General features: G+C 33.0%; 1 long non-coding RNA gene across 1 annotated transcript in view; it reads left to right on the forward strand.

The window, feature by feature from the left end:
- The window catches only part of LOC131411129 (uncharacterized), a 48397-nt gene extending 35827 nt beyond the window's left edge, over nt 1–12570 (forward strand). The window contains exon 3 of the long non-coding RNA XR_009221500.1: nt 12474–12570. This is a non-coding gene — a long non-coding RNA (uncharacterized LOC131411129). The remainder of the gene's footprint in view (nt 1–12473) is intronic.
- The last annotated feature ends 626 nt before the right edge of the window (nt 12571–13196 follow it).

The following is a 13196-nucleotide window of genomic DNA, read 5'->3' on the forward strand; positions in this document are numbered from 1 at the left end:
GAAAAACTGCAGTTTATAATGCTTTCTTTGATTAATTCTATTGCGATTTTAGTGTTTTGTTTAGAATGTATAAAGGATACTATACTTGAAAACACTGTTACATTTAAGTAGCCTCTGGCCATTCCGTCTTGTTTTATAGGCTTTTTCAGGGCATATATTAAAAAAATATACATGCACATGCATGTGTGCACAAATGCACACACACAAGGTAATTTTTGTGAAAGGAACTTTTGACTTTCCTATCATGCTATGTTTCTTAAATTTCTTCTACCATAGGATTAGACAACTGCCCTATAAAATGACAGCTTAATAGAAATGTTCCTGATGATTATATTTAATTAATTTCTACCAAAACCACCCATCATTATTTACTGATGTGGTTTTAAACAAATGTATTTCTGGGGCCGGCCCCGTGGCTTAGCGGTTAAGTGAGCGTGCTCCACTACCGGCAGCCCCGGTTCGGATCCCGGGCCCTCACCGACACACCACTTGTCCGGCTGTGCTGAGGCGGCATCCCACATACAGCAACTAGAAGGATGTGCAACTATGACATACAACTATCTATCGGGGCTTTGGGGAGAAAAAGGGAAAAAAAGAAGGAGGATTGGCAATAGATGTTAGCTCAGAGCCGGTCTTCCTCAGCAAAAAGAGGAGGATTGGCATGAATGTTAGCTCAGGGCTGATCTTCCTCACACAAAAAAATATATATATATTTCCTGGCCGGCCTGGTGGCACACGTGGTTAAGTGCGCACGCTCTGCTGTGGCACCCCGGGATTCGCCAGTTTGGATCCCGGGCGCACAGCGACGCACCACTTGTCAAGCCGTGCTGTCGCAGCGTCCCATATAAAGTAGAGGAAGATGGGCATGGATGTTAGCTCAGGGTCAGTCTTCCTCGGGAAAAAGAGGAGGATTGGCAGATGTTAGCTCAGGGCCGATCTTCCTCACAAAAAATAAAAATAAAAAATAAATAAAAATAAAAAAATGTATTTCCACATGTAATGATTTGACTACCCAATCAATAATTGGTACAATGGAACAAATATACAGAAAAACCAAATAAAATAAGATGTAGAAATATCAAATAAAATAATAAAAACCTTTGTGTAAAATTAAAATTATAACCAAATTTGTGGATAAAAAGTGGTTATAACTAATAATGTATTACATGCAGTCAATAACAATTTAGTGTATGGCTAACCACATAATGTTAGTCACTGACAGAAAGATTTTAAAGGAAGAAATCCAAATAGCTTTAATGGATGCATAAAGTATGAAAGTAGAAATATATGAAATGTTAAATGTCTTCGTTATATTTTACAATGTGCTTTAATACTATGTTTTATTACAGCAATCATTCTAGTCTTCATTTAATTCTATACTGAGTCAAAACAGTGGCTCTGTATAGAATAAACAACTTTGAATTTCACTCAGGTGAATGCTGGTCTTTATTCATCATGCGTTAATTCCTTAATATGACATTGTATTTCCATAGATAAAGTGCAGGCCTCTTTCCAAATAGAGACCACATGTTTGTGGAATGTCCAGGCCATATTCCTGTACCACGGGTAATAATTACAACAGCATTTATCAAAGTGGTTGTCTGCAAAAGAGCCGTGTGTACTTTCTCCTCTCCAATTGTTACAAATGGAAGGAGACTAGAAAATTAAAAATAAAATTTCAAGGATGAAGGGGCAGAAAAAAATATTAATCAGTTTCCAGCTGAGTTAGTGTAACCACTAAGTCTTACTTTGAAGTAAGAAAAGAGCCTATCCTTGGGGAGAAAAGAATGAACACAAAGGGAGCATTTTAAAAGTCTCTCATCTTCTTTGGAATATTTGTTTCTTAAATTACCCATTCTTCTTAGTATTAGAATTTAAAGGCTTCCAACTAGGCTTTGAAACTGATGTGCTCTTGAAGTTGTTAGGCTGGAGTGGAGGAATTGACATCTTTATTAAAGCATGTTTTGATTATAATAAACAATTTCTATAAATTGGTCTGGTACCTCTATAACCAAATATCTCCAAATATGTTTCATTTCTTTATCTAAAACATTTCCCTGCCAAAACATTTATGTTTAAGTTAAATATTGGTCTTTCATATCAAAAATTTTAATTCAATGTCTAATGCCAAGATATATAATATTTTTATGTGTAGATTATTGAATTAGATAATAAAGCATTCAGATTCATCTATCTTGTTTCTCCGTTTACAGTGAAGTAACTTTTGTTTTTGCTCAAAAAATGATGCATTTTAAAAATTGCTCTACCTTTTGAAACTTAATTTATTGGGAAAATAATTCTACAGAACTACTTTTAGCTGATTCTAATTTTTATTTTTAATAAATTGCACATAAACTTTACTGTAAATTTATGACAAACACACATAAACCCAGTGATAGACACTTAGTGCTTAATCTCTCTTCTATTAGTGTTTTATATTACCTCCGTGATATAGCTTGCATTTTGATACTTAAAATCATATATTCACTCATACACACACACACACACACACACACACACACACACACTTCTTTATCCTATAATTGGAGCTAAAGTAATCTAATTATACTATCAGACTTAAGTAGATGCATTTTCTAGCAATGAGACTTTGAAAGTTCAATTATAATTGTATGAAATATTCATTCCCATTTTCATCAAATATTAGCAAAGTCCTCTCATTTGAATGATGCTCCTATTCAAAAGAGAAGAGGCAGCCAGGGAACTGCCCTGTAAGAGGGTAGGTGCTCTGTCTCCTAACATCTCTGTGGCTTGTTGAGTTGAGCTAGATGAGCATTGGTATTAAATCAACAGAAATGGCCATGTGTATTCAACTTAACTAAGACTTTGGACATTTATTAAACACTTTCCCAATTTATGAAATAAAAAAAAGAGGTTTTTCTAATGTGTAAAATTATACAAAATTTGCTTTCACTTTCATTTTTATACAATAAAAATAATTTTCAAGTAGGTTAGTCTGGATTTCTACATGCAAATATTTTATGCTGTTTACAAACTTTATAAAATCCTACATATATGTACTTTTTTTCTTATTTCCTCTCCTTCTTCATCTATAGAAATCTTACTCTTAGGTGTCAATCTTATAGTCAAAAAGAAAAGTGAGATTGTTATATGTATCCATTTGATTCCAATTTGTCACCTCAGGCATGCTGCATGGTGTGACTAAGCCTTAATTACCTCGGCTGGTGTGTAAGAATATTAATACCCATCTGTGTAAAAAAATGAAATACCTCTTAACAAATTAGGATTTTTAAAAAATATTTGCCGTGTCACAATCAATCTTGTTCCTTGAAAAATGGTGGAATTAGTAAATTTTAACTGTTGTTTTCAAAGCCAGGTACAGTAAGACTTTTTCCATTCCTTCCCAACATGTCATCATTATTGAAATACCTATGAGAACTCACTTGGTGCAGTAATTGTGCTTGCTTGCAATTTTGTTATTTCTATATAAATAATAGGAAAGATGGGGAAATAAGGATTCTTAGTGCCTTGAACGAAGTGCAAAATATTTGTCACTAGGGCCATCCTTTCTCCCTCAGTGGAGGCAAGAAAAGAAATCAGATCACCTTCCTGATTTTAAGGATTCCCAGGTAGTCATCATGGAGTTTGGCTATGAAAAGCACACATTGGTCCTGTATAGTTAGACATTTGGGACATTTGGAACAAAAAAACAGAAACATCGTAAGCAGAAGGCTATAGGTAATATTTGAATATTGTTTAACATTGTCTCAGGTAGAAAATAAAAGGGATAGCAAAATGACCTCTTTAAGGGTCTCTTCATGGCAAGAAGATTTTATCTCATTCTTTTAAAAATAATCCATTTAGATTTAACTCAGAGAAAGACATTTTTTGTTATTTTTCTCATGGTTTTAAAACACTATCTCCTAGGGTTCTTATGAATATCTCATGAGATAATATAAGTAAAAACACCTAACTTATGCTCGACCTGTAGAAGGCACTCCAATATTAGTTTTTGTCTCTCAAGATGAACTACTATGTACATATTTTTGTCCATTCAGGAAATATTATTATATTTTATGATTTATTTTAAAATATACATCATCATTTTATTCTAGAGTCAGAATGCGCCTTGAAACTGTATGGTTTGAGCCAATAATTTTACTAAAAAAAAAAATTCAAGCTGTAAAGACATGAAATCTAAGTAAACAAAAGGGGAACTCTGACTTAGCACATGCTAGTTTTTTCTAATTTTCAGCCTGTGTTCTTTCAATCACTTTTTAGCCTGTCTCTTTACCTTGATTTATCAACATCATGATAGCAGGAGCTCTGTCTGTGTCTGGACCTTCCACAGGATCTCCCAGGGTAGGAAATGGGGCATCATGCCAATTTGAAAAGAAAATAATATTTCTGTCGTCACATTGTGAAATTACATGTATTATTTAGAAATCTGTGTAGTCCTCTTTATGTTTTTTTAGTAAATACAAATGTGTCTGTAAATAATACAACCAGAATAATTCCTATACCACTCTTTTATAAACCACAAACAAATGAACTAAGGCAAATATACTAAAGTTTTTATTAGATCCCCTGCTTGGTCCTCATATATAATCTCCCATTGTTTCTTTTAAGCCCTCAGCATGTTGGCTGCCTTGTTGGTTTTTGTATAATAGAAAATATTTAATTAAAATCATCATGATCAAGAAAAAGATAATTCAAGCCTACTCACCTATATTGGCACCTGTATAACCATTATTTTATACCCATTGAACATTAAACATTTTGACTTAAATCACTTTACATTTTTTCTAGTAAATAGCAAAAATAGCAATCTTGCTTTCAATATTTAAAACAAGTCCAAATCATTTAGTGAGTTTGCAAATTCTTTGAGGTTGAAGGGTTTCGTAAAATTCTTCTAATGGCTCCACTAGTTGGAACAAAGTTATTTTCTAAATATTCAGCTATTAGAGGACAGTGGAGATTTCCAAAGAAATAGATGCCAATATTCTGATTTAAATTGGTGGGTAAAATAACTTCTGCTTTGAAAACCATGCCTAAGTGATTAGGGGAAAAATGGTATTTTGTATTCTTGGCTCTCTGTGATCATCCCAAGTGAACATATGGAACTGAATATGGGATTAAATCAGATACTGAATGCACTAACTCTCCTCTACCTCAGTTTTTCTCTTTCAACTTATTTTTTTTCCTTTTAACCCATATCGAATCTCTCCATATGTTGGCTCCCATTTAGAACAGCAACAATTTTCCCTAGATTGCTCTTATATTACATTAAAAACCCTGGGGTAAATGTCATTAACTGTAGTTTCTGCCGTTCGTCTCAGCCCATCATTATACAATTGACGTTCCATAAAATTTTCTCTGTATGTATAATTCTAACTAATTCAACTCTCAGTTTGGGAAACTTTTCAGAATCCTTTAAGTGTAATGATTTATCTTAAGCAATATAACCAACAAGGGAAAATTTGAAGTAGTAATAGTTGAAAGTCAAGCCAAAAATTAATTTTCCCACTTTTAGCTTTAAAAAAAAAAGCGACAACAAAGAATTTATGTTTGAATAAGAGTTGCATCTCTGTCTAAAGTATGAAGTCTGTGAGAAGAAAGTAAATATAAACAGGCAACATGACAGGGAAGAAGAAAAGGAAAATATAGCTACTTTGAATATTATATATAAAAATAGATCATATAACATGAAATAAAGTTAGCAATCTTGAAATTATTGTGTGAATACATAATTTTGCTAAATTAGTGTAAATATACAGATTATATATTTATATAGATATGTTATTAACAATACTTCCTTCTACATATTTAAATTTGAAATAAGAAATATTTAAAAAGTATACTTTAAATGTTTACTACTATGAAAAACACTTGCAACTATCTCCTTAAAAAGAAATACACGAGTCCTTATAAATTTAAGTCCTTCCACAGGTGTTAAAAGGGGACCCAGATTTCAGGGTTCTTCCACAAAAATCATTTCTCTCTAGGCCTCAGATCCTGTAAATATCAGCTCCCAGGAGCATAGAATAAAATAAAATCTATTGAAATACCAGACCCAGAGAGCTAACTAGAAAAGTTTTATGGAATTTGTTGCTCAAACAAAGGCACATACCGACATAAATATCAAGCAAACAGTCAAACTCGCATGAAATATTAACAGTAAACAAAATGCATGAACTTATTTGGCAGGAAATGACAGATTCTTTAACTGAATAAATAAATTATTCTAGAAGGTTCATTCATTAGCTAAAGGAATTGGGAATAGGTGAAGCAGTTTATCCCACTCTTCTTTAACCCATCTGCATAGGCCAGTCAAACTGAATACTCAACACCAGACCCTTAACAAATAAACTCTGGCCTACACTTGTATACAGAAAAAAATGTAAAAGTGTGAATGAACACATATCTGCTTCTTTTATTCTCGATTTCTTGATCCAAAGGCAAGAGATACTCAGGGTTGACTGTAATGTTCTTTACAACTGAGATCTGTGGAAAACAGTGACATGTTAACAATGTGAGGTTAATGGCATGTCTTGGAGCATAACTTTGCTGCTGCTGTGGCCTCATTTTTCAGGAGCTCACTTTGCAGTGATTGAGTTAGGTTAATTTTCACCATCAAAATTTACGTGTTGCACCCCATAGCTGCTCCGTTTCCTGACCAGAGCTCAGCCCTCGTAGATTTGTCCCCCTCCTCTCTGTCAGATAAGGCACAGCCCCCATTAGTTTATATCCCCCGATGCTATTATGCTATCACCTCTGCAGGAGCCCAGACAGTCTTCTCTTTGGCTTATTTACTCTGAAAGCACACTCAGAGGAGCAGACTGCATAGGTGTCTGTGTGTATCTGTGTGTCTGTGTAAACTAACTGTATTCAAATGTTTTTACGATCCTTAAAGATAAATTAAGTAATTTTTAAATATCAAAAGATTTTTATAACCAGGAAATTCTACCTAGTATTAAATTAATTCTAATTGTAACAACCCATTACCAAAACACACTGGCATTCCAATATTAATATATTTAGTATGTTTTTCATTTCCAAATTGAAATGGTAATAAATATTGTTCTGTTAGAATTTATCTGTCACTAGGTTGATATTAGCATTTCTTTTCTCACCTTCTAAGGTGAGATCATCAGAAGGAGAAGTTGAAGGGTTTTCCTATTTTAATAAGTGCACTTGGAAAAATAGATAAAAACATCACTTTTTAATAAGTAGATCAGGAAAATTTTCATAGAGAAGATATGCAACTCCTTCTAGCACACGCAGCTAAAGTTTTAAAGTTAGAGGCATGTTTTGAGAGGAAAGTAGGGCAAATAGGAAACAGAAGAACAAAACATTAGTTCAAAAGGATCCACTTTGGAAACCTAGAATTACTGCATTAAATACTGACCCTTGGGGTTTACGAAGTATACTTTTCAGAATTCTAAATTACTTCCACTCTCTCTATATGATGAAACTAGCTTATCACACAAAGCCATTCTAAAGACAAATAATAGAATAGATGCATTTTGTCTTATGGCAGGTTTTTCTTTTCTGATCAATAAATGATTATAAAACCTTCATCTTGTTCTTACAGACGCCATTAACAATGCTGAATATTTTAGAATCAGAAGAGATTTCAGGAATCTTTGCACCATTTCCCTAAATACATTCCAGAGTAGTTGTTCTGCAAAATACTCTAAGCAAAAATAATGATGGTGGTGGTAGAAGAGCTATATGGTCAAATACATTTGAGAAACTGCAAATTATATCTCTCTATTGACAATTTATAAAGCATATTAGTATATTAAAGGCAAAAATTTGTGCAGACGAGAATGTTAAACACTTAAAAAACAGTGTTTAACAAAATATTTTCCAAGTTTATCTGCCCACAAAACAACATGTGATCATTCGTATCTACCCCAACTGTATTTTTTAAACAATTTGTCCAATGTTTTACTCAGTGGATCCTGACTTCAAAGTTAGGACAATCGTAAGTTGCGGTAAGTCTGTCACTATAAGTGTTAAAAAAAATTGAAGGCTGTGAAAAATTTACCTCAAAATATAAATGAGTAAAGCAGATTTTAGGTTTCCCCTTCAATATAACTCACACGTTTTCATTTCTGTGTTATATTCCAAGTTGAAGAGAAAGGAATGAAGTGACATCTGACTTGTAAATTGGGCATAGTCTTCCAGCCACTCACTGGCACGGTTGAGAGAAGGTTTTGTGTTATGGAACATTAATAGTCCTGTGTGTTATTGAAAAACCAAAATTGAGAACTCTGGTTCCAACACCTAAGTTAATGGTCTGAAAATAAACTGTATTTCATATGCAGACATTTACACACTTTTTAGAATTGTGTATGGCATATGAACACTATTGCTGGGAATTATAAAAACATGCAAAAAATTTTGATAGTTTCTGGAAAGACATCCAAGGCAGAGGGATAAGCAAAGCAACTCTTTTCTCCAAGAAAACCTTAACCAGAATTACCTAACACTACTTGAGGGCATACTAATGAAATTCTAACTGGTGTGTACAATTAATCTAGGTGGTGTTGCTGAACTTTGAACCTTTCCTGAGTGTTTACTAAAGTTTTCTTTAGTAACTTTTAGAGTTCTTCTTCAGAATTATTTCTAAAAATATTGCTTTTACTATATGTCCAGCTTGCTTTTAGTCAACAACATTTATACTATCCTGAAGATGAATAAGTACAAATCTTGTTTAAAATCAGTGTTTTACTTGTTTTAATCACAAAATGGAATGTTCTACACTTTGAAATTTAATGATTTTTTTTTTCTAGTAGAGTGAAAACTGGACTTCTTGGGCTCTTATTAGACACAGATGCATGCACGCGTGCGTGCACACACACACACACACCAATCTATAAATATGTATTACTTTGTTTTATATGTCTGCGTGTGCATAAAATATGTATATGCATGTATGCATTTGTGCTTATAGATGTGGATCTTCTCTTTCCCCGGCTCTGCTGTCTTGATCTATACATACCATTGTAAACTGGAACCAGGATATTTAAATGGCAATTAGCTTATCTAAGTCTAATTTAATAACCAGGCCCTGATCTATAGTTTAGTAACTGTATTTGATGTTAAGAGTTAGAGACAGAGTAAGGCTTAGATGTTTGCCATCAAACTTTGCCCCAAAATATATGGTTAAAACGTTTGTTGAATAAATGAGAAGAAAATAAATAAATCAAGCAGTTGTTTTCATTTTGATCCAAATAAACAAAAGAAAGAAAAAATTATTAACATTTCGATCTTTTTCCTTTAATTTATTCTTCATTACACAAATTAAAAGGTAAGAAAATTGACCCTAAAGTTTTATTAATTAATATCGAAATAAGTAGAAATAGACTGTTAATGCCAAAAATCCTTCTGGGTATTTTATGTTAATAATCACCAAAAAGATATGTGTATGTATATGCACTGTGTATATGGGGATAGCACATCTATATTCTTAGCAGGATTATTTACCTTTTCCTATATGTATAGCTAGTTGCTGGGTTAAAAATACAATCCACATGGTAATCTAAATACAATCCAAAAGAAACAGATAAAATAATACATTTAGTATACATGATATATTGAACATAATATATTGAATATGTATTTGATTGAATAATATATTTTAATTTACTTACTATACCGAAAATATTATCATTTCAATGTTCAATCATATAAAGCGTTATTAATGAGATATTTACAACTGTTTTTTCACACAAGGTCTTAGAAATCTGGTGTGTATCTGGTGTGTATGGTGACAACACATGTCAATATGGAATAGGCACATTTCAAGGTTTCGACAGCCACTTGTAGCTAGTGGCTACCAAATTGGACAGCCCAGCTCTGCTTCTCAAAACTATCTATTTTATTTACACACTTTAAAATTTTAAGGTGACAACTTCTCCTACAATCACATTAATTTGTTTTGATAAGTTGAAAGCTTGTGGCTTCACAAATCTTTCTAGAAGTTGATATATATTTTTTAAATTTTTAATTAAACTTATTGCACTATAATTTTTATATAATAAAAAGCAGAGAGCACAGTTCTATGAGATTTGACCAATGTATACAAGGCATGTAACCACCACAAAAAGTTCTTTTGTTTATCCTTTCAGTCACCTCCTTCTCCAAGTCCAGACAACCACTTGTATGTTTTCTGTCACTAAAGGTTAATGTTGCCTGGTGTAGAATTATATATAAACGGAATTATACATTATGTGCTATTTCTTTCTGGCTTATTTTGCTCAGTCTAATGCTTTTTTGAGATTCTTTCAAATTATGTGTAACAATATATTATATAATATTGAATAATATTCCATTATATGAATATCTCACAATTTTTTTATTTATTCACCTGCTGTTGAACATTTGAACTGTATCCAGTTTTAGGCTATTTATGAATAAACCTGCTAGGGACAGTCTTATGCAAGTATTTTTGTGGATATACATTTTCATTTCTTTTGGATAAATACCTAGGCATGGGATTTCTGGGACATGCATTTTCCAAAGTGGAATCTGTTTTCTAAAGTGGTTGTATCGTTTTACAAAACCAAGAGCAGTGTATTTCTCTCGTGTGCTCATTTCATCAATTGAGTTGTTTCTTTATAAATTTTGGATATAAGTCACTTACCAGATATATGTATTGCTAATATTTTCTCCCAGTTTGTGGTTTGTCTTTTTTTATATACTTAATGGTGAATGCTGTCTTTCAGAGACCAGAAGATTTTAAATTTAACAAAGTTCAATTTATGAATTTTTCTCATGTCATGTGCCTTTTGTGTGTTAAGAAATCTTTGCCTATTCTAAAAAGTATCAAAGATTTTCTTCTATGTGTTTTATATTTTTAACTTATATGTTTATATCTATGATCCTTTTTAATTTAATTTCTGTCTTTGGCATGAGGTAAAGATGTAGATTCTTTTTTTATTTTTTTTCCAAATGTTCATTTATTTTTTTATCTTTCTTTTTTTTTGTATTTATCTTTGTGCTTCAGTTTAGGTATTGCTATGAACTGAATTGTGTCTTCTCAAAATTCATCTGTTGAAGTCCTAACCTCCAATGTGACTATATTTTGAGATAGGGCTTATAAGGAGGTAATTAAGGTTAAATGAGGTCATAAGGTTGAGGCTCTTATAAAACAGGATTAGTATCCTTATAAGAAGAGACACCAGAGAGTTCATTCACTCTCTCGCTCCATGTGAGCACAGAGGAAAGACCAGGTGAGGACACAGCGAGAAGGTGGCTGTCTGCAAGCCAGGAAGAGAGCTCTCACCAGAACCTGACCATGATGGCATCCTAATCTCAGACTTCTAGTGTCCAGAAGGAAAATAAATCCATTTCTTGTGGGAAAATAAATTTCTGTTGTTCAAGCCACCCTCTATAGTATTTTGTTATGGCAGCCCAAACTGACTTAACACAGGTATTCTCAACTGTCATTTCTTTGAGGTTACTGTTAATTTGACCTTCAGTGCCTAATTTGCTACTATCTTCACCCAGTGAATATTTTAATTTAGATATTATATTTTTTATCTCTAGAGATTCCATCAGGTTCTTATTTATATATCTTCCATTTCTGTTTTGCATTATACTTTTCTTTAAAATCTTGTATATTTAAAGTTTTCCTCATGTGGTTCACAATTCTACTTCTTTGCATGGCTAACGATTGTTTTATCAGATCTCAGACACTGCATATGCCATGTTGTTGAGTGTTTATATTTGTTGACTTCCTTTAAAAAGTATTGAAGTTTACTTTGGGAAGAAGTTAAGTTATATAAGGAGGTTTTTTTTTGAATTTTGTTAGGGCAGTTCTGGAGTAGGTTTTACTTAAGGGCTAATATAGCCCTACTACCCACTTGTAACCCTTCAAAGATTTCTATTGATTGTCCAACTGTTCAACAGGTTTCTTTACTCTTTCTGAACAAAATATGAATGTCTTCCATCCCCATGTATGGCCTGGGAATTAGTATTCTTGTAAATTGCCAGCAGATGGTTTTGCTTGGCTTTGTGGAGTTCCACCCTATGCATATGCAGATTAATACTCAGCCAAGAAAAAAGAGGACCATTATATGTATTTTTCTCCAAGCTCCTTTCTTTCTGATAATCTACCCTGCAAATTCCATCTGCCTCAGTCTCCCCAAACTCCAATCTGTGTCTCTTCAACTCAACGAAACTCTCATACTTTGCTTTGCTTCTCTTTTCTTGCGCTGTAATCCAGGACTTGCCTCTCTCCAGACAGAAAGGCAGAGCAATTGGAGGGCTCACCTCATTCTCTCAGAAAACATGATCCTGTAATTCTTATCCTTCCAGTGAGTGAAAACATTGTTTCTTACATTTGTCCAGATTTCTGATTGTTTCTATTGGGAGACAAGCTGCGTACCAGTTATTGCTTTATAGGATTTGCAATAAGCACCCATTAGGGAAAAATGTAAAGTAAAGAATATTTATTTCTAGAAATTTTTTCTCTTTTTAAGAAACAAGATTAATGTTGGATGGAATTGAGACAACAGGCATGAACATGAGAGCAGGAATTTTCTGAAAGGCGAGAGAGTTATGCCTTTAGTACGTATCTAAGAGGTGAACAGTTAAGAAGTATTTTAAAATAACAAGATAAGGATTAAGAAACATGTGGCTTATGCATAGGCATTAACCAATTTTTCTCCCAACATCCCACTAAAATTATGGTACGGGAATATAAAAAGTACAGGAGTTTACAGGAGAGGAGGTAAGAGCAGACAAAGATTTCAATGACTTTTTGAATTATTCAAAGTGGTAGAATCATTAACTAATTTAAAAGTAAAGAAGGGTTTAATGTAAATACATTTTGAGAGGGATAGCTTCAAACAACCAAGCTTATTTACCCTGTTGAATCTCCGAGAAGCTCAGTACTTGGAGAGACCATTTCAAAGATGACAAAATCGTTGAGGTCAGGTTTATGTTAATTTGTCAGTTTCTGTTATAGGAAAGAAATTTAAATGCATTTGGGCAACTTCTTTAAATAAAAATGTAACATTTTACTTCCAAAATCTACATGCAAAATTCTCGTTTGTACAAAGAACTTGATATTATATATTGCTACAGCTGGTGCACATATTTTCATTTTCCCTCAAACTTAGCATATATATACAAACTAAGAGATAATTCATGTAATTGTTGCTGTTTTGAAAGATGTGTGGGCGAGTACTAAAATGTTTTCT

This window comes from Diceros bicornis, chromosome 11 (genome assembly GCF_020826845.1).
Source record: "Diceros bicornis minor isolate mBicDic1 chromosome 11, mDicBic1.mat.cur, whole genome shotgun sequence".
In the NCBI taxonomy this organism is placed as follows: Eukaryota; Metazoa; Chordata; class Mammalia; order Perissodactyla; family Rhinocerotidae; genus Diceros; species Diceros bicornis.